The sequence below is a fragment of the Pseudopipra pipra genome, chromosome 6 (genome assembly GCF_036250125.1).
Source record: "Pseudopipra pipra isolate bDixPip1 chromosome 6, bDixPip1.hap1, whole genome shotgun sequence".
Lineage (NCBI taxonomy): Eukaryota > Metazoa > Chordata > Aves > Passeriformes > Pipridae > Pseudopipra > Pseudopipra pipra.
The window spans coordinates 59,141,566-59,160,352 of record NC_087554.1 but is presented as its reverse complement, the minus strand read 5'-3'; the positions used below and the strand labels follow the sequence as shown (position 1 = coordinate 59,160,352).

The window sequence follows — 18,787 nt, the reverse complement described above, 5'->3', positions numbered from 1 at the left end:
CAGGCAGTGTGTGCATGATAGGAAATTAATGCTACTACTCAAAATAATGGTGTTGGTTCATAGTAGCCCTTTAGCTGTCCTCTGAGGATGGCAAGAATTAATGGAGAAAATAATGTGCCAATTTAAGAGGTGGTCAGGGCAGAATTCATGTTCTAGGTCTGGAAATGTCTGGATATTTAGAGGAGCAAGCTGTATTTTTGCAGCATTTGCTCTGAGAGGATATACCACTGAGGGACTGAAATGTTTTTTCTTAATGTTTTATGATGATGTTTGAAAGGGATTCCAGGAAGCAAGGTCAAAATTAGAGAATTGGGTGTGACATCAGAACTCTTATTTATTCCTACTACTAAGCCCTGTGGGGATGCTGAAATAGCACTTTCTTCTCGTGTGGTCCAGCTACTTGCCGTGTTTGTCCTGACTTTGCCACCTGAGCTATGTGTGTTTCTCCTTGATGCACCACCCCAGGTAACCGTTCAGCAGTGCCGTGCTGCCAGAAATGCTCGCTGAGCCCGTGCGAGGGGGAAATCTTACCAGAACTGCTGAGATTATCCCAGAAAGACCCTTTGCAGATTGACTCCGCATCCTCAGGTAACTAACAAGTTTGCAGACTTCAGCTGGTCGAGCTGAGTGAGGGAATTTACTGGAATTAGTGTTGAAAGGGGGTGAACCTGGAATTATTATTTTGTTCTATTGATAAAAGTAGTGGGACTGTAGGAATCGAGACAGGAATAGTCACTCAGCCATTAAGTCTCGTGCCTTCATGCCCTCATGAGAGCTATTCAGATGCTTGTGCCTTGTACACACGTGTGCCGAGGGAGAATCTGCAATTAGGGAGATCTGCAAAGCAATTAGCCAACTAAAAGGTAGTTTTAAAGCGCAAAGCCAGCAGACAACAGTACGGCTGTGGGTCCCCACCTTTCCGTGAGTCAATGAAAGTGGGCTTATTCTGTCTGAGAGAGGGATAAGGCTGATACGCTGGGAGGACTGCAATCGATTGGCAGTCCGTGTGAAATCCTAGGGCTGGCATGTGTTTTCAATCCACATGTTCATCTGCCTGCGGTCTGGTAGCTTAGCGTTATCAACTGGGAATCCCACAGTGGGACCAGCTGCTTATGCTTCCCCTGAAGAGGGGGAAAAGCTGCAGCAGAGCGCGAAAATCAGAGGCAGGTTTCAGCTGAGCACCCCCTAATTGCAAGTGCTCTGAAGGTTAGAGACGGGGGAATTTATCACGGCAGTTTGACAGCAGTCGCAAGGACATGATGATACGTCCTGCCATGTCCAAGTCACATCTCCCGCCAATAAATAAAGGCCAATTTCTGTGTGCTCAGAAGCCTGAGGTTTTCTATTTGTGCATGCAAGAGATGTTCAGAAATGGTTTCCGTCTCAGCCAGCTTTAGCTTGTATATTGATTACCCTCCTTAGGCTGCGATAGGAACCCTGCAGGGCACCGGCACATTTGAGTCACCACCTCCGTGCGCAGCGGCGGCAGGTCTGGCTCGGCCAGCCGGCTCTGTGCTTACCCCCTGCAGATGTCTGCATCAACACCAAATAGTATCGACTCGTACAACCCTTTTCACTGCAGCACTGAGCAGGCAGGGATGAATTTTCTTCCAGAGAAAAGGTAGGGGAGGTGGAGGCACAGGCAGGTGCGGGGATGCTCCCAAGGGCTCACGTACAAGTTCTGGGACAGAGCTGCTGTGCAGACCGGGACTTCCAGATTCCTCTCCATTGCCTGAGATGAAAAAGCACTAGATTTGGTTGTTTTTTTCCTGGCTGTTCAATCATTTATTAAACTCTGTCTTAGCTCCTGTCTCGGCAAGGTTGCAGCCCTGTGGAAATCACCCGGCACTAATTCGTGCCAAAGAGGGGTTCCTGTCACTGGGGCAATGCAGGAGCACAGGGACCAGATGAAGTAAATTTCTTGCAATTTGCAGTTCAACTGGGAAGTTGCCATGCTATAAATCTATTTCCAACCCAATTTAGATAAGATAACCCTCTGTCCAAACATGCCTAATAACTCTGTGAGTACCACGCCATCGAGCACCATAATTATTCCCTGAGAAACAAATAGGAACGGACATATTCTGCTCTTTTGAAAGTACAATTAAAGCCCCTGCGAAGCTGTGTTTGAGAGCTACAAAGCTCGAGACAGAGGCGCCTATTCCGTCCTCACTGCCGCGCATGGGATTTATATTTTAAACTTCCATTAGCGCTAATGGCAGCTGCAGCCGCCGTGCTCCGATGTGCTGATGTGCCGCGCATGCAGAGCAGGCACGGCACCGGCGGGGTGTAAACACCGGGCAGCGTGAGCAGCAGCGCCTGCCCTGGGGCTCCCGAGCCCTCGGCAGCACTTCCCGCTGTTGCAAATTGCACCGAGTCCTTGGTGAGCAGCAGAGAGCTTGCGGCTGAACGCTGCCGGGACGCTGAATGCGCTTTTCCACGGTTCGTCCAGCCTGGAAGGACAAAGCCCAGGCTCAGGACTCAGCGCTCCGCTGGTTAGTCTCCCGGCGGGGAAATTTGGCCCTGTGCCTTGACTTGTGGTGTAGTGCTGAGAAAAAACGTAATGTGATTAAGATGTATCTGTCTCTGAGCTTGAGTGAGGCAGAGGCAGTGACTCATACCACCTTGCTGTAGCTGTCAAAACACTTGGCTCGCGAGAATAGCCTTCTACACAAAAAGCACTGATTCAATATGTTTATATTTAAACAAAACACTAAGGGTCTGATTCACTGCGGCATTACTACAGCCTGTAACCCCAGCCAAGCAGCTCCCAGGCACGCACAGAGCCAGTGCACGCTGACTTTCAATAAGTGTTAGAGAAAGGCTTGGTCCTTGAGAGCATCCTGCAGGGAGAGGGGCCCCTGGAAAGCTTTAGCATCCGTGTTGGTGTCGAGGGCACAGTACAAGGCACAGTTCGTGCTCTCATTCCCTGCACCTGCAGACAGGTGTGTGGGAATCACCAGCAGCCACAAAACATGACAGTGACAGCGAGGCGGGTGGTGGTGGGATGGTAGCTACACTGAGCACAAAAGCAGACCTCAAACTTCTGTGGAGCAGCCCTGGGATGGGACTTGTTTGCCTTCAGCTCACTTTCTCACCCTATAGCTGCAGGTGTGCAGTCAACACCCCTTCCCTCCCGGAGAGAGGAAGGTAGCAGCTGAGCTGGTGTGGGGAATTGAGTGCCCCAGGCACTGCAGATTTGGAACTGCTGGAATTTGCTAACAGCTGGTGTGTTGTCAAGCAGCTTGAGGGTACTTTGCTCCTAGAGTGTAGTCTTTCATTTAAAAGTGGGAATACATTTAAAGCCGAATTTACAGCCTAGAGATGCTCTTGGTGTTTGCTTGGTTGTTGTTTCCCTTCCTTGCTCCTAAACCAAGTTATGGGGAGGTTGTTACAACTCTGCTGCTTTAGCTTATGTAAGATCTTCAGGAGTTTAAATACAACCTCTTTGCACCCAGTGGGTACATCCCAGGCTGGTGCTGAACATAACCCCACAAATTGGATGCTCAATGAACTCACTGCCAGGATGGTCATATATATCCCTCAGCAAAATACAATTTTTCTGTCTGCTGCCGCCAGCCAGCAACAGTCCCCATCCTGTGGCATGTGCTTAAACACAGCCTTCCCTCACTCTCTCTCCCTCCCTCCCAGGGTCAGGGTGCCAGTGCTCCTTCCTTTGTCCCTGTTCTCTGCTCTTTGCTGGTATCTATAGGACCACCTGTGCTCAGGGGATGCTGAGTTTCACACTGTCACCCTCCATTCTCTAGGGCAGGGAGAGAAATTCCTGTGGCATGGAGCAGCAAAGTAGAGGTTTGTACGGAGCTAGCGGAGCTGCAGAACTGAGCCACGGTGCTCTGTGCACTGTGATTGTCTGTGCTGCCCCTGCACTCAGGTTGATTTTCTGTTTATGCTTCACACAGGCAGTACTAGGGCCACACTCCCAGCTTTTTCCCTGAGAAGCTCTAGGGAGCAAGTTAGAGCACTTAGAGTCTTGGTTTGAGGGAAAGGATGGGTCCATGGTTGACTCATCTACCTGTGTGCTGGGTTTGGCTCCATTCCCAGCCCTAACAGCCTGGGTGGCTACAGGACTGTCACTTCATCTGTCTATACCTTTGTCTGTCTCAGAGAAGTGTGAGGAAAACTGTAGAATTCTCCCATCCCATGGCACTGGGAGATAAATGCATTTGTTGTTGTGCTCAGATAAGACAGCAGTGGGGTTTCCACCTACGGGAACCTAATATCAGCGTAATTAAATGTCCAGGCTGTCAGGGCTCTGGTGCAACTCAAATACTGGAATAAAACCTGCAAGCAGTGAAGGTTGCTGCATATGAATTTAAACCAGTGTTTGCAGCTGCTCAATGCCAATGGAGTGGTGAAGACCACAAATGTGCCCTTGCCCTGGAGAGCTGAGGTGGATGCAGGGAGCATCCCTGGTGTATGTGGTCGTCCAGGGTGATGAGAATGTAGTGTTGTTCCACTGCAAGAGCGATAGTCCATCACCCAGAGAAATGCTACTGTTTTGTTCAATCCATGTTGGGATGGGTTCCAGAGCAGGGCTGAGGTGACTGTTAATCCACCAGTCTGGAGTTTTCTGTAAAGATTTGTAACATACTTTATGAGAAACTTCCCTCCTCATGGACTTGAAATTCAGTGAGAAAGCACAAGAAGAGTCTTGTGTGAGGGAATTTCTTCTTCAGCCCCTTCTTGTGGGTTTTTGATGTAGAGGAAGGAAGGAAGGAAGAGCACATTGATCCTTCCTGCTGGTGAAGGAGAGATTCTGTCAGTCCTTGAAAGGGTTGTGTGGGTATCTTATTACTCCCACCTGCAGCTATGACTCAAGGAGTCCTTCATGCCCCATGGCAGGATCCTTCTAATGATGTGAGGTCTGTGTTCTAGCTGTGCAATATCCTTTGGCTTTTCTGCTGTGACAGGGAAGCTGTCCAGAACCAAATCCTTTATTTTCTCAGAAAAGTTTCAAATGCTACCATAAAGAGATCTCAATTTGGGGAAGAAAACATTTCCTATAGGACCTGACTTTGAGTTATTCTATGAAGCGGGTCTGGATACTTTCCCTGAATTGACTTTAGATATCAACATAACAAGTTTTAAAAAATGGTACATTTAAAAGTAAACAACACAATTTTCTTATAAAAGAGAGAGTGTGGGAATTGATGCCTCTCGCAAGTGCACATGCCCCCTCTTATTGTCTGGTCAATAGCAAAGCAAAGACGAATCCTGGCTCTCACAGGGACCCAGTGTTCACCAGACTGAGTACCACCGGAGTTATGGACTTCATTAAGATGCTGAATTAACACCATGACACATTTCCATAGAGATGAAAGAGCTCAGAACAGCCAACCAGGCCTGCCTGCAGGAGCACAGGGTGCCCTAGTCCTCTGCAGGTCTCTGCTGTGAGGAACCAGACCTCCACTAGGATCTTTTCACTGGACAAAAGAAAAGCCCAGTAGTTCCTTCTCTTAGTCCAAAGAACTGAGGCTCTGCTGCTTCTCTGAGACGACACTACCATCTAGTGAATATGCTCTGTATTGGTTTTCCAGGGAAGCCACGGAGCTTCTGTGCATGGTGTGTGGAAATCAAAACCCATCCCTTGGCCTGCACACCCCACAGCATGGGACACGGTCCTGTCCTGCAGATGGATGGTCCCATCCCAGTCACTCCTTATGGTGACCTTCCTGCCTTGGGCATCTCTCGCCTGCTCTGTGATGCTCTGGCTGGCCAGGACAGCCCACTCGACCTGTGGCTGGTGCTGTGGTGGTCAGTCCAGAGAGAGGCTTGCTGTGCTGATAAGCCTCAGGGTGGGTGTTTCAGAAATGCCTTCACATTTGCCAGCCTCTCAATTGTTTTTCCAGTGTGTTGAAGGCTGCGGGTCGAGGCTGAGTGTCGCCCTGGCTGCATCCCCCCTCCAGACCCCTCCTTCCCCTACACACCCCAGACTGTGATGTTACAGCCACCAGGGCAGCAAGCAGTACTGACCTTCTTTTTCTTCTTCTTTTGTGCAGAGCTGGTCTGATCAGGGCCTACCAAAGACATTAACGACGTCGAAAGTAGCCTACTTTAAGAGAAAATATGCAGAAGAAGAACATTTACATCAAGATTACCATGAGTATTGTCCAAAAGTGAGTATCTCTCTCATTCCAGACCCCATCCTCCCCCGTTTTCACTCTTTGCTGCTAAAGACCCATTCACTTGCTCTTTACTCCCCAGCACTTGATATTACCAGAGGACCGGACTTGTATCCTAAAACTATCCCTCCAGAAACTCCGCTTCCTGGACGACCCCGAAGCCTATCTCCGTAGGTCTGTATTAATTAACAATCTGTTGAGGAAGATTCACCTAGAGACAGAGAGGGAGAGCTATGAATACTTTAAGGAGGCTCCGTGCTATAGGACTGCTTACTCTGACGCACGAAAACGGCTGAAGTTTATGGTGCAGGAGTGCTGTTCCCAGTCGCTCTATTATGAAGAGCTGCACTCGTATCGCATCGTGCCTTACTCTGCAGAGAACGCCGTTTACGGAATGGGCTACACGGGCAGCCACCTGGAGCAAAATTCTCAGTTGCTTATTTATAAAATGAATTAAAAGTAGCTGTTAGACCCACTGATGTTTGTTTCTGAATGCTTGAACTGCTTACTGAGGTGTTAAGGTGAGGTACTAATTGCAGATCAAAGGCGGATGCGCTGGGAGCTGAGTGGAAGGTACTTTGGATAATGCTCTGCAGCCCCCGCTGTTAAACCCCCCGGTTGTGAAGTACCTTGCTGTACACAGAGAGCTGGTGCAATACGGAGGTCCTTACCCGCAGAGACTGCGTGCAGCGCGCTTTGTAGAAACAAAGCTGCATTTTTAAGTTCCCTGTGTGTAGATACAGATGTTCCAAGTCACTTTTACAGTTAAATTATGCCATCCCTGGTGAAAGGGGAACTGCCCAAAGCTGTGGAGTAGTCTAACAGTGAGGAGTAAAACACAAGTTATCTACTGTAAAGGTATAGATAGAAAGTTTGTTTGAGAAATGCTTTGACCATGAAGGAGTCAGTGCCAAAGGAATCAGCCTTTAGTTTAGGATTTTCAGAGACTGAACTCACTTGCTACTTACAAGACACTCTATACTGAGATTTGCAAGGGTTTGTGGGTTGGGTTTTTTTAAAATAATTGCATCACCTTTTACTTATATTATCTCTTAGCTGGTATCTACTTTGCTATTTTAATAAGAACCAGAATGACTCACAGGAAAGATTGTTTCTTCAGCCCATCATTGGTGTTCCCTTAACTTCATTTGCCTCTTTCCCTAGCTGTTTCCCTGATACTTCTTTGCATGCTAATTTGCTGTTTGGCCTGAGGTTCACACTGGTGCTAGGGAATAGACAGCAATTTCTTTTTATGTGGAATATAAAAGGCAGAAAAGCAATGATAACCCTCGTAGATAGAGAATGAATGTATCTGACAGATGCTGATAAGACCTCAGAGGTTCTGATGAAACTGCTCAGCATTAGTAATAATGTTTCAGGTTAAGTGAAATGTCTAATTTCAATCTGGGAATTAACTTTAGAAGATGTAAATATATATTTCACAAGCTACGACATGCGAGATGTTCAGCAAATGGAATGACTACAAGTGGAAAGTTTTATAGCTGCCAAAGCTACGTCATGAAAATACCAAAGAGTAACATAAGGGAAAAGATGATGCTCCAGCAATGGGGTCAAAAGCAAAGATTGCACTATAATCTGGGGAAATGTGATTAATGAGCCTGTAAATTAGCTGTTAGCGATACACCTGCAGTTCACCCACGGGTGACCTGCATCCCAGAATTGCTGAACAAATATACAAGATGATTCAAAGCCTGACAATGTCCTGCAGGTCTGTTGGCTTACAGCAAAGAAACCGGCTTTGCCTCGCTGGCTATCACCACTTTAAAGCTTTAAAGCAAAGTAAATAATAGCGCACACTCAGCTGGAGGCAGATATACATATATATATATATAAAAGAAACTAATTTTTTTTATTATTATTTTGAAAGGCTTTGCTTGTGCAGATGTGGCTGATGCTATTTCTGAAGCATTATACAGTATGAACAAATACCATGGCTTGCCAGGAACGTGCTTTGTGTCAGATTCCTCCTGTCACCCTGCTTAGAGCATCCTAGTCGTGTGAGTTGCACATATCATCACAGCTCTCAGGCACGTGTTAGTGCAGGAGAAAAGTCAGGAAGGCAAAAGCAAGAGGTATGAAGAATAAAGTCAACTCTGATATCAGTGGTTAGAAGCCAGTAGAGGTATAAGAGACAGAAGAAAGCAGTAAAATCCAGATTTTTTTTTTAAATAATAATAAAAAAAAGGCAGCAGTGCAATTCAAAACAAGGATAACCTGCAAACTGGAGAACATAAACAGCACAGATACTGTGGGAAGGCTGGAAAAACAGGGCTGTGCTGTTTGGGAGGTGCTGTTAGTCATGATGAATGTTCAGGTTTTAGTTTTTATTTTGAGACGAGGCATATTTACTTGTCTTGTACAAGAAGATATCTTTAAATCCTTGGTCAGTGCAATTCAGCATCAGAGCTGCCTGGCTATGTGTGGTTGATTCCTGCCGCCCCTGGGCTTGCAGCAGCCCCAGATCATGTGAATGGTTAAGCTTTCATTTGGTGTGGTTTGAGAAATCTCCAGTTGAAGGCAGCCGTGCCCACCTCAACAGGGGACTGAGAGAGGCCAGGCTAATGATCAGGTGTGTGGAACAGCCCCAGCACCACCAGCAGGAGCTGGCAGAGAAGCCCATCTGCTGCGTGGGCTGGTGAGAGCAAGGATGTTGTGAGAGCTGCCATTATCCCCCAGGGAGCTCTCTGGCCTCTGGGGCCACCTCACACGCCTCGTGCTGCCTTTAGGGCTGGGATGGTGGCAGAGGAAAATTGCTCCTGTCTTCTGATTTTTCAAACCATGTAATTTTCCACTCCGAATTGATCTGATTTATGCATTTTTTTCTCTTCATGTCCATTTCACTTGAATTCATGATGATCTAGCAGTTACACGAAATGCTAAAATGCTTCTTTTCTCTCACTGACTGACTTTATTATATTCATAGGATGGTTCTGGCTTGAAAAAATAAAACTTTTAACTTAAAATTAGTAATGTTTCAATGAAACGAAAAAAGCTCAGTAGGATCAAAGTCTTTAACCTCACTTGAAAAAAAAACCAAACACTGGCCCTGTCAGATTCATCTTTGAAAAGGTTCTTTGCCTGCTGGAAGAGGCAGATACTTTCTTGCCTATTGAAAGCTTCTTTGACGAGGTGTTGAAATAACTGAACACATACAATAGACAAAAAATCTGCATCAGATCACAAAACTCCTAGGACAAAGGATGATATTTTACTCTTGTTTCTCTCATGTGTTGTTTTCTTGAACAAAAAATATTGTTCAATTTTTTAACTTTTACTTGCTCTCGGAGCTGTTCAAATGGATTATTTCTTTCTAGAGAACAAATTGGTTTTGTTTGGTTGACTTATTGATATTAAATTGAATCAAAGATCCCCAATTCTAAATGTTTTTAGTCTACTTTAGTTTTTACTGCCTTCCACTTTGCCCAGTGATTGGTCCTGTTGAAAAGTAGATTTGAAAGATTCTACTTTAGTGCTTAAAAAACATAGTTTATGGGGTGATAAAGAAGTACAGAGGTGCAATAACATTGCAAGTGACTCCCAAAATATTTAATTGTAAAGCTTTTGAACTGTATACTGATTTTAACATTTAGTTACCAAGTTACTGGGTACCAGCACTTTAATACAGCTACATACAGTGATTTTTCTTTATGGGGTATGTAGCTACAATTCAGCTCTTCTGGCTTCTGATGTGTGAATCTATCTGTAGGTGGTCAACTTTCAGTGAGATATATATATATATATATGTTCTATTATGACTGCATTAGGAACTCCTACATATGGGCTATGTTTGCACTGGATGTAAAGAAAGTCCTTCCTTCCCTTTGACTCAGTTGCCTTGGAGATAGAATATTCATCGGAGAGAATATAAATGAGCTGGGTGACAAGGACAGACTTGGTGATGAGAGCTGATCATTTAGAAAATGACTGGCTTAGGACGATTCATTTTCACCTTGGAATAGCAGCACCCTGGGCTGTAATTAGTGTTTCTGTGAGTTAAGTTTTCTTTGTGTTGCTTTTCCCTACCTGACTGGACATGTTGATTGATAGTGGGGTGGCTCCATGGCAGGCACAGTGTGGGTGTCATGTCTCTGCCTGTACAACCCAGTGATGAACCCCAATATATTGCTTGAGCAACCTGGTCTGGCGGAAGGTGTCCCTGCCTACGGGAGGGGTGTTGGAACTGGATGGTCTTTAAGGTCTCTTCCAACCCAAACCATTCCATGATTCTATGATTCCATGATATTAGGGCCCTGATCCTGTAAATGCTTCAGTTATCCTCCAGTGTCCTTGCACAGACCCTCTTGCCTAAGCCCAAGAGGCCCCTCGTGTGCTTGATGCTCAGCATGTCTATGAGCCTGTGCGGGGCTGGGGCTGCTGGTTCTCCTCAATTGCCTCATTATCAGTGAAAGTGATTATTGAGCTGCCGCTTGAATTCTTGACTACATTTATATTGCACTGTAAAATGAACTTTTGTTTTCAATGAATGTGTTGAGTATATGGACTATTGTGCCTTAAAGTCCCATCCTCATGCGAGCCTTTGTAAATGTTCTGTAAATCTGCAAACCGCCTATCGCTGATGACTCTGTGCACTCTATACAGATCTGATTTGGTACTTGGCAGGACCTTGGGAAACCCAACCCTGACCTCAGTTTGCCGTGAACACAGAGGGGATATGCCAATTCCCTCTCCTCTTCTTTAGTTTGGTGTTTTTGGTTTGTTTTTTTTTTTTTTTCCAGATTGCTTTCCTCTTCGCTGTTCATGAAATTCTGTTTTTCTGGTTTCTGTCATAGCTGGGTTCTGGGTCACCTACAGCACCAGGAGCCGCTTGCAGGAACTCAGAAAGTTGTAAAAAAAGTTGTCTCCAGTTTTTAAATGCCACCTGTGGGCGTGCTCTCAGGAGGGAATCACAGCTGCATATAACAACTGTGGCAGGTGTTGTCAAGTATATCATCATATATTTGACATGATTAACAGAGCAGAAAAGGGAACACCTATTTCTATTGAAACGCATGAGCCTGCATAATGTTAAATACATGGTGATTATGCACCAAGTAATTGGAATAACACCTACTGGTTCTGTAACAAAAAACAGCTTTTTAATGTTTAAAATTACCTGGGACCTGATTGAAGGTTTTTATGAAATTGTTTTCTAAAGTGAATAGTAGAAAAATGTATATGTATTTTAAATATACGTATGATGTGCATGTTATTAATAAAGATCTATTTCTATTGAACAAGATGGACTCTTGTTGAATGTATGTGGTTTGGATTAGAAGTTAACATGTAATGTTACTAAAGAAAGGTTTCTAACACCATTAATCCCCTGAAAAACTTATAAGCTGCAGATTCTTTGAGGGTGAACCTGGGGCTACTCCTTTGGATGCTCTGCAAACTCTGGCAATCACTTGTCCTGTCCTGATCCCACTGTCTGCATCCCAACTTGCCTATGGGATTACAAAGTCCTTCCTCTTTTCCTTGTCAAAAATCTGCAAGAAACCATTTTTCTAATGATATTCTGCAGGGCATCTTTCAGATGCTGTCAAAGGGTGAAAGAAAAAAATTAGTTAGCTATCAAAGCAGTTCAGGAAAATGGTATTTTTACTAAAAATCCTGAATATAATGGAAAGATCACCATCTTCCTCCTCCTCAGGGATTTTCTTTAGAATTGTTTTCTTGAAGAAGCTGAAATGAAACACTGAAAATATTCAAGAGATACTGAAAAGGAGAAATATTTACAAGAGAAACTTTCCCCTGTGGGCAGGAGCCTCTTGAAGCAATCACAGGGAGACATCTTCCAGGGCCAAGTGCTTTAGCTCCCATCTCCAGACAGGACTTGGGTACCACTTGGGGCTTCAGGTCCAAGTTTTTTAAGGACAAAGCTTTGCAACCAGGTGCCATAGGCACAGCAGTACACCAGTCACCTCCTATGATGGTGTTGCATTAGGAGACAACAGCTGCGTGTTGTCAACCTGAGGACAGCTCTGAAATCACTGATCCTGAGTGCCCTACATACCTCATCTGGATGTAGTGTTACCAGGATTAGCAGCCACCACCCAAATCCTGAGATGTTTCCTGTCTCTGAACTGCTCTTCTTTTAAACCAAAAAGCTGCATCTAGACCTTGGCGTGGGGATGTGTATGACTTAGAGGAATGGGCTTCTTGCTCCATGCCAACAGGTTTAGTCTGTTTTCTCCCCATATTGTGTGTTAATGACCAAGAGTCTCTGGAGTGACATATCCCTGTCACAGAGAAATATATTCAAATGGGCAAAATTCCTCCTAGATCCTGGGTGGGAGCAGCCACCTCTGAGGATTCACCACACTGGTAGGAGATACTGGGCCTTGCTTGGTTCAACCATGGAAAGAACTGCTTTAGTGTGGAAATAAAAGACAGTGGAGCAGCTTCACACCTCCCAGCACAGACATACCATGTTGTCCAACACGTGCAAATACTTTCCCACTGTGGGTATTTTCAAAGTCCTATGAATCATCCTGCTACAAGGCAAATTCAGCTGCAGACTGAAGGTAGGGTGTTCTACGCCAATTATTCTGCTGCTAAAGGAGGTGGTGCCCAGACCACCATGGGCTTGCTTTGCTCTCAGCTGTATTTTCTTATTTAGCTCTTTACAGCCATTTGCAGCCACTTTGAACCGAAGCGGCTTTTGGGCTGTCCTGCCTCGGCACTGCCAGCCCAGACTCATGGAACAGCTGACAGAGGACCCAGAGAACCCATGTGAGAGCTGTAACTCACCATTACATCCCACACTCCGTGCATGTCAGGGCTTAATTAATTCAGGCCCTAAGCTAAGCAGCGCTGACAGTCAAACTAGGCGATGCTTTGAGGTCCTGGCTGCAGAGTGCTGCAGAGCCCTGCAGCATCCCAGCTCTCTCAGTCCTGCAGGGAGTCCTGCTCTGCCTTGCTGATGTGCCGTTGATGGGAAATTATCCCCACTTGGGCTGAGTGGTGCCAAATTGTAGCTCTTACTGGTGGAAGGTGGCTTTTCCTGACACAAACTGCTTAGTGGAAATTGTTGCCAATCTGCTGCAAGGAGGTTTGTGTGTAACATCTGCTGTCAGGGTAGAGGAAGAATGGCTAGAAAGGTCTTTCTCCCTGTAAGGTGCCAGAATCCTCTGATCATAGTGGGGAGCTGTTATTGCTCTCCCATGTTGTCCTTTGAAGCTCAGGACCATGCAGATATTTCAGGTCCTGCATGGCCAGTTCTAGAGGGTGATGCCCCACCACAACTGCAGCTTTTGGCTCATGGAATCAGAGTGCTGTTCCTGATGATCCCAATGAGTTGGGCCCTTTTTTTACAGCATTAATTTAAACATGTATTTTTCTGCAAAATTTTGAGTCTAAGGCCAGTGGGCATCTTGGTACCCTTTGGGGGCACAGGTCCATATGCAGATAGCTGAGGTGAAGACATGTCTGCTCTGGAGGAGAACCAGAGACTGTCTCTGGTTGCTGCATAGACAGGTGGGCTGCAGAATGGAAAGGCTGTTGTGGTAGCACTTGAATTAAAACAAAAAAATCTGTGCTGGAAGAGGTGGAAGGTCTCAGCTCTCAGGAGCCTTGCACTTGCTACCAAGGAGTTACTCTCCTCCTGGAATTGTTTTACTTTTTGTGTCTTGGGAAATGGGTCTGAGTGAAGCAGTGACCAGGGGCTGATGGACCAGCTCAACAGTGTCTGCTCTAGTTCCACCTGAGATAAAAAAATCAGTGCTGTGAGCGCTGGGAGGGAGACGCCACAAGGCTGAAAAAGCTCACATGCATCTTGCATTTGCAGTTCTCAAGGCTGGGATCACCTGGAAAGTGAGGGCAAGCTTCGGCTAACAAGGGGCAATAGTAAGTCAAATGCTGATACCCCTGGTGACTGACTCAACCCTGCAGCATATCTTGTCCTTCCTACTCCTCCCGAGGGGTGCAGGGCAGGCGTTGTGCCTGAAGATGGCACTGCTGTATTGAAGGATTTCAGGGAAATTGCTGTGATGGAGCTGCACGTAAAACCAGAGCTGTTGAGGCGAGCTCAGGGATGGGTGCAGCTGTCGGCGCTGTCTGGGTCTGAACTCGAAGGACCCCGTTTCCCATGACAGCAGCCCCAAACCAAGGCTCTCTCTGTACCTGTTTGAAATATTATTTTGAGTTTTTCCTTAGCGTTCCTAGAATTTGTCCCCTGACAGCATCCAAATCTTGCTAGTTTGGTGTAAACTCTCTCCTCTGCTCTCTTAAGAAGTTGTAGGGTGTGTATTGGTTGCTGAGTTCTACAGAGGTCTGATGGGACCATGACAAAATGCAAGGAGCTGCTCCGAGTTATTCATGAGGGATGATTCCCTTCTTGTCCTGGTGGTAAGAAGGCGGATGGGGGTGTGACCCAGGCTCTGCCCAGGTGCTCACTTCAAGTAAACAGGGGTGGTCAGAGCCACAAGGTGTAAACGAAGTTCTTTTCTATGCTCATGTCCCGCTCCCTCTCTCCTTCTCTTCTTGAACAATTTGAAGTAGCAGCAAATAATCCCTATGTTGTGCAGGTAAGAATTAGACCATAGAGTGATGAAATGATGACCTCCACTGGCCCCTGGATGCCCAAGGTGTCCCAGATCTATTGTCTGATCATCAACACTGGCTCTGTTTCATTGCGAAGGTGATGGGAGACTGATTGCAATCAGGTTAAAGTGGCAGTGATGTCTTCTAGGGATCATGAACATGAAGTAGCCTAAAGGCAGCATCCAACCTGAGCTTGGTGGTTTGGGCATTACCTGCATGCCAAGAGACTAAGCAGGCAGGGTTGGGACTGAATTAGGATGGAAGGGTGTCCTGATGCACATCCTGCAATTGGTTTGAAGGGCTCCTGGGCAGAAGGACACCATCCTGGGTCAGATGTGGGTGAAAATGGAGAAGCCTTGCTTCTCTTAAAGCTTTCTGTGCCTCAGCTTTGTGCTGAGGTCTGCCTGTCCTCAGCCCCTGAGCCACAGTCCTTGTGGGATGGAGCCCACTTGCCCACTCAGGGTGGGTCTGGATTTACTGTTTTCTGTACACTGGCACCCCCAAACGCCACCAAGAGAGAGAAGCAGCAGCATTCTTTGCCCATTACTATGGCTGCCTCTATGCACACACGATAAAAATTCATAGCTGTCTGTCTTTATCTTGACCACTGGAGGGCTGCATCTACCTGCAGACTCTATTTAGGTTACATTAAACCCACAGCACCTGTCACCTTGTGAGGTATCTTGTACTAACGTAATTGGGGAAGGCTGAAAAGCAGGAACTGTTTTCTTTGGGGAAAAAATCTGACTGTAGACTTCATTGGTTTGCAGTGAAAGTGCTTTTTTCCCTGTTGGAAGCTTTGTGGATAGTTCTAAAAAAGGCAGTGGGTTGGGAGGGAGAGAGGGAAATTGCTTCAGGAGAGTCGGGCTGTGAAAATAGGAGCGTTAGTTTGTTTTGAACTGTGTTCCCTCTTTCATAAATTAAATATTAGGGCCATATGCCATTGGAGTCAAAAAGGTCCTTGATCTTCTGAACATGCCCAAAGCCATTTATTTCTCTGTTGTGCCTGAACTGGACAGTGGTACCCTGTGGCTCAGCCCCTCTGGTCTCCAAACCCAAGCCCTTCTTGGTCCCCTTTGGCTCAGCAGGTTCATGCAGAGCCCACACAATGGGTTGAGCTCCCTTTTTCTGGTTAACTCAGAGAAGCAAGATGTGCAGTTGAGCACCAAGAGCTTGACAAGTGAAATGTCTTATCTGCAGATGTATTACAGTGTGCTGAGGAGCTGTGCCTCTCCAGGGGTCTCTGCTCAGGCTGTTGTGGGGTTTTATTTTCCAGCTTCACACAGACTTTGCAGATTTCTATTCCAGCTTTGAATTTCTATAGCTTGGAGACACAGCATTGCTGCTAGAAACATGAGCAGCAAGCCAGGTATTGCCTCAAGCTATGTCTGTCCCCTTTTAGCTGCAGGGTGGTGTCTGTGAAGTGTGATGATTGACTCTTGGGAAGTGTTTCCCTTGGGATGACTGCCTCAGTGGCGACTCACACTTACCAGAGTGACTTTGTTGCTTGCCCAGTTGGACTTGTCACCTCTTTCTCATGCCATCTTGGGCTCACACTTCCAAGGGTTGGTGGAGGAATTCAGTTAAAAGCAGTAATGTTCCTGCCATGGATTGAATAAAGCTCTTCTCGGACTACAGAGGGCAGCAGATCGTTCAGAATTTAATAGACTTAATCCCATACTAATTTTAGCAGCTGCAGCTCTGTTGGAGAAGTTCCCTGCAGCTGAGAGTGGGGCTCCTCTGCAGGGACCAAGAAACAGCCAGCGTGGGCAGAGCAGTTGGGGCCTCCCTCCTTGCTGATGGTGGCTGGTGTGTACCTGTGCTCTACTCCACAAACTCCTGAGGAAACATGTTTGCCAGTAAAAACTACCTGGGGTGGAAAGTTGTGCTTTGTCTTTTCCAGATTACAGTGTGATATTTAAAGTGTTGATTTCTGCCCCCCCTCTCCACCCTCCATAGGTATGTGCTCTCCCCTGAAAAGTGAGAGAAGCAAGAAAAGAAGGGCTGGGGTTAAAACCACCCACAGATAAAGTCTTCTGCATTGCTTGCAGGGGTTGCATGTGCATATAAACCCCTTTGCACCTTGGTGTTTCTGCTTCTTTCTAGGTGCTGGGCATGGAAGTGTGTAACTGCTTCAATAAAAACATTTGGGGAGTTCTTAGAGAAATCTTTCATGGAACTTCAAATTTTTTAAAAGGCCTTTTCAGATGACAGCTCTTTGTGCTGCATCTTTCTGTCTCTCTCCCTCCCCTCCCAGATGACCATGTTCCCTTTAAATGCCTTTGAAAATAACAGCTTTGATAAATAAATCAAACAGCATTGTGCTTCAGAATCACTAATGGAATCTGACACTGGTCAGCCAGCAAACTGTTCCACTTGAAACTCTTGCAGAAAGGGAACCAGTTGTATGAGATATCTTGTGTCCTCCTGTCATTTATATTTCTGGAGTGAAGCAAGTTGCCCAGTGAAGTTGTGGATGCCCCATCCTTGGAAGTGTTCAAGGCCAGGTTGGATGGAGCTTTGAACAACCTGGTCTAGTGGGAGGTGTCCCTGCCCATGGCAGGGGGTCAGAACTAGATGGTCTTTAAGGTCCCTTCCAACTAAAACCATTCTGAGATTCTGTGAGCCATTCCATTTCTCTGGGAACCCATGGTATCATTTTTTTTTTCAGTATAGAGAAGCTGGATACGAATGTGCCAGGAGAAAGAGCCATGCAGCCCTGTTGGTTTCTGTTGAACCACTTCTGCATCACTTAGAGCTTTTATAGACCTGTAACTGGGGGTAGAATCTCTCTCCGTACTGCATAATGATGGACACTGGTGTGAGGAATGCCAGCAGTGCTTGCTATTTAAGAAATAGGAATGAATGGTGAAGGTTCCAGAGCACAAGTCTTATAAGAAGCAGCTGAGAGAACTGAGGATGCCTAACCTGAAGAAAAAGAGGCTAAGAGGAGACCTTGTCACTTCTACAATTACCTGAAGGGAGGTTATAGCCAGCTGGGGGTCAATCTCTACTCCCACATAGCGAGAGGACAAGAGGAAACGGCCTCAAGTTGTGCCAGGGAAGGTTTAGATGGGATATTAGGAAAAATTTCTTCACTGAAGGGTGATCAGGCATTAGAATAATCTGCTTAAGAATGTGGTGGAATCACTGTCCCTGGAAGTGTTAAAAAAATGTGTGGTGTGGTACTTTGGGACAAGGTTTAGTGATGCACCTATCAGTGTTAGCTTAATGGTTGGACTCAGTGGTCTCAGAGGTCCTTTCCAACCTTAACAATTCCATGATTCTATGAATGTACATAAACGGAGTGAAACACAAGTCTTTCCATCATGCATGTGTCCAATCAATCCACTTTTGCCCTTCCTGCCTATGGGATGGTGAGTGCAGGAGAGAAGTGCAGAAGGCTGTACTACAGATGTCTGTAAATGTATTGCTTTTCTACAAAAGGCAGCTTCTCTTCCAGTTCAAACATACACAGAAAGGGATGACAGCAGATAAGAACCAGCTGGGATAAGGTATTATCACAGTGAAAAAGGCATTGGATTGTCTGTTTTGGGTGGTCTCTTCATTTGAAGGATAGTTTTGGTAGAGGCACAAACGCTGCTAAAGTCCAGGTGAATGTGGACCAAAATAGCACTGCACTGTCATTGTTAGGAAGGGATATTTTATCTCTTTTAATGCAGCTATTTTGGAGGCTTAGATAAGCTCAGAAGGAACTGGTAGTGAGTAAATTAGAATTGGTAAGTTAGAATTGGTAAATTCTGACTGGGTTCCCTCTTGAGCTCCTTATGGGGTGACTGCAGGACAACTCCCAGAAAGTATCTAGTCTTGGTTTGGAGACTGTCCTTTCCTCTCCCAGTGGTCAAAACCAGTTAAATAGGTGACTCATAATTTTCAGTTCCTTTTTTTAAAGTTTCTTGCTTCTAATTGGAACTGGTCTGGACTCAGCTTCTAGCCAGGAGCGTTTTGTTAATCCACTCTCCTAGATTAAGAATCCTTTTTAAGTGTTCTGTTATCTTCTCCATGTGAAGACAGTGTAATGAAGTTGCCTCCCACTCTCTCCCTTTTGAGACTAAACAGAT

General features: G+C 45.8%; 1 protein-coding gene across 6 annotated transcripts in view; it reads left to right on the top strand.

Moving 5' to 3' along the window:
- SYT16 (synaptotagmin 16) overlaps positions 1–11,401 on the top strand; it is a 130,268-nt gene extending 118,867 nt beyond the window's left edge. For all 6 annotated transcript variants that reach the window (XM_064659425.1, XM_064659427.1, XM_064659424.1 and 3 more), the window contains 3 exons: positions 466–588; positions 6,021–6,137; positions 6,226–11,401. The gene's annotated coding sequence lies outside the window, so the exon portion shown is untranslated. The remainder of the gene's footprint in view (positions 1–465; positions 589–6,020; positions 6,138–6,225) is intronic.
- The last annotated feature ends 7,386 nt before the right edge of the window (positions 11,402–18,787 follow it).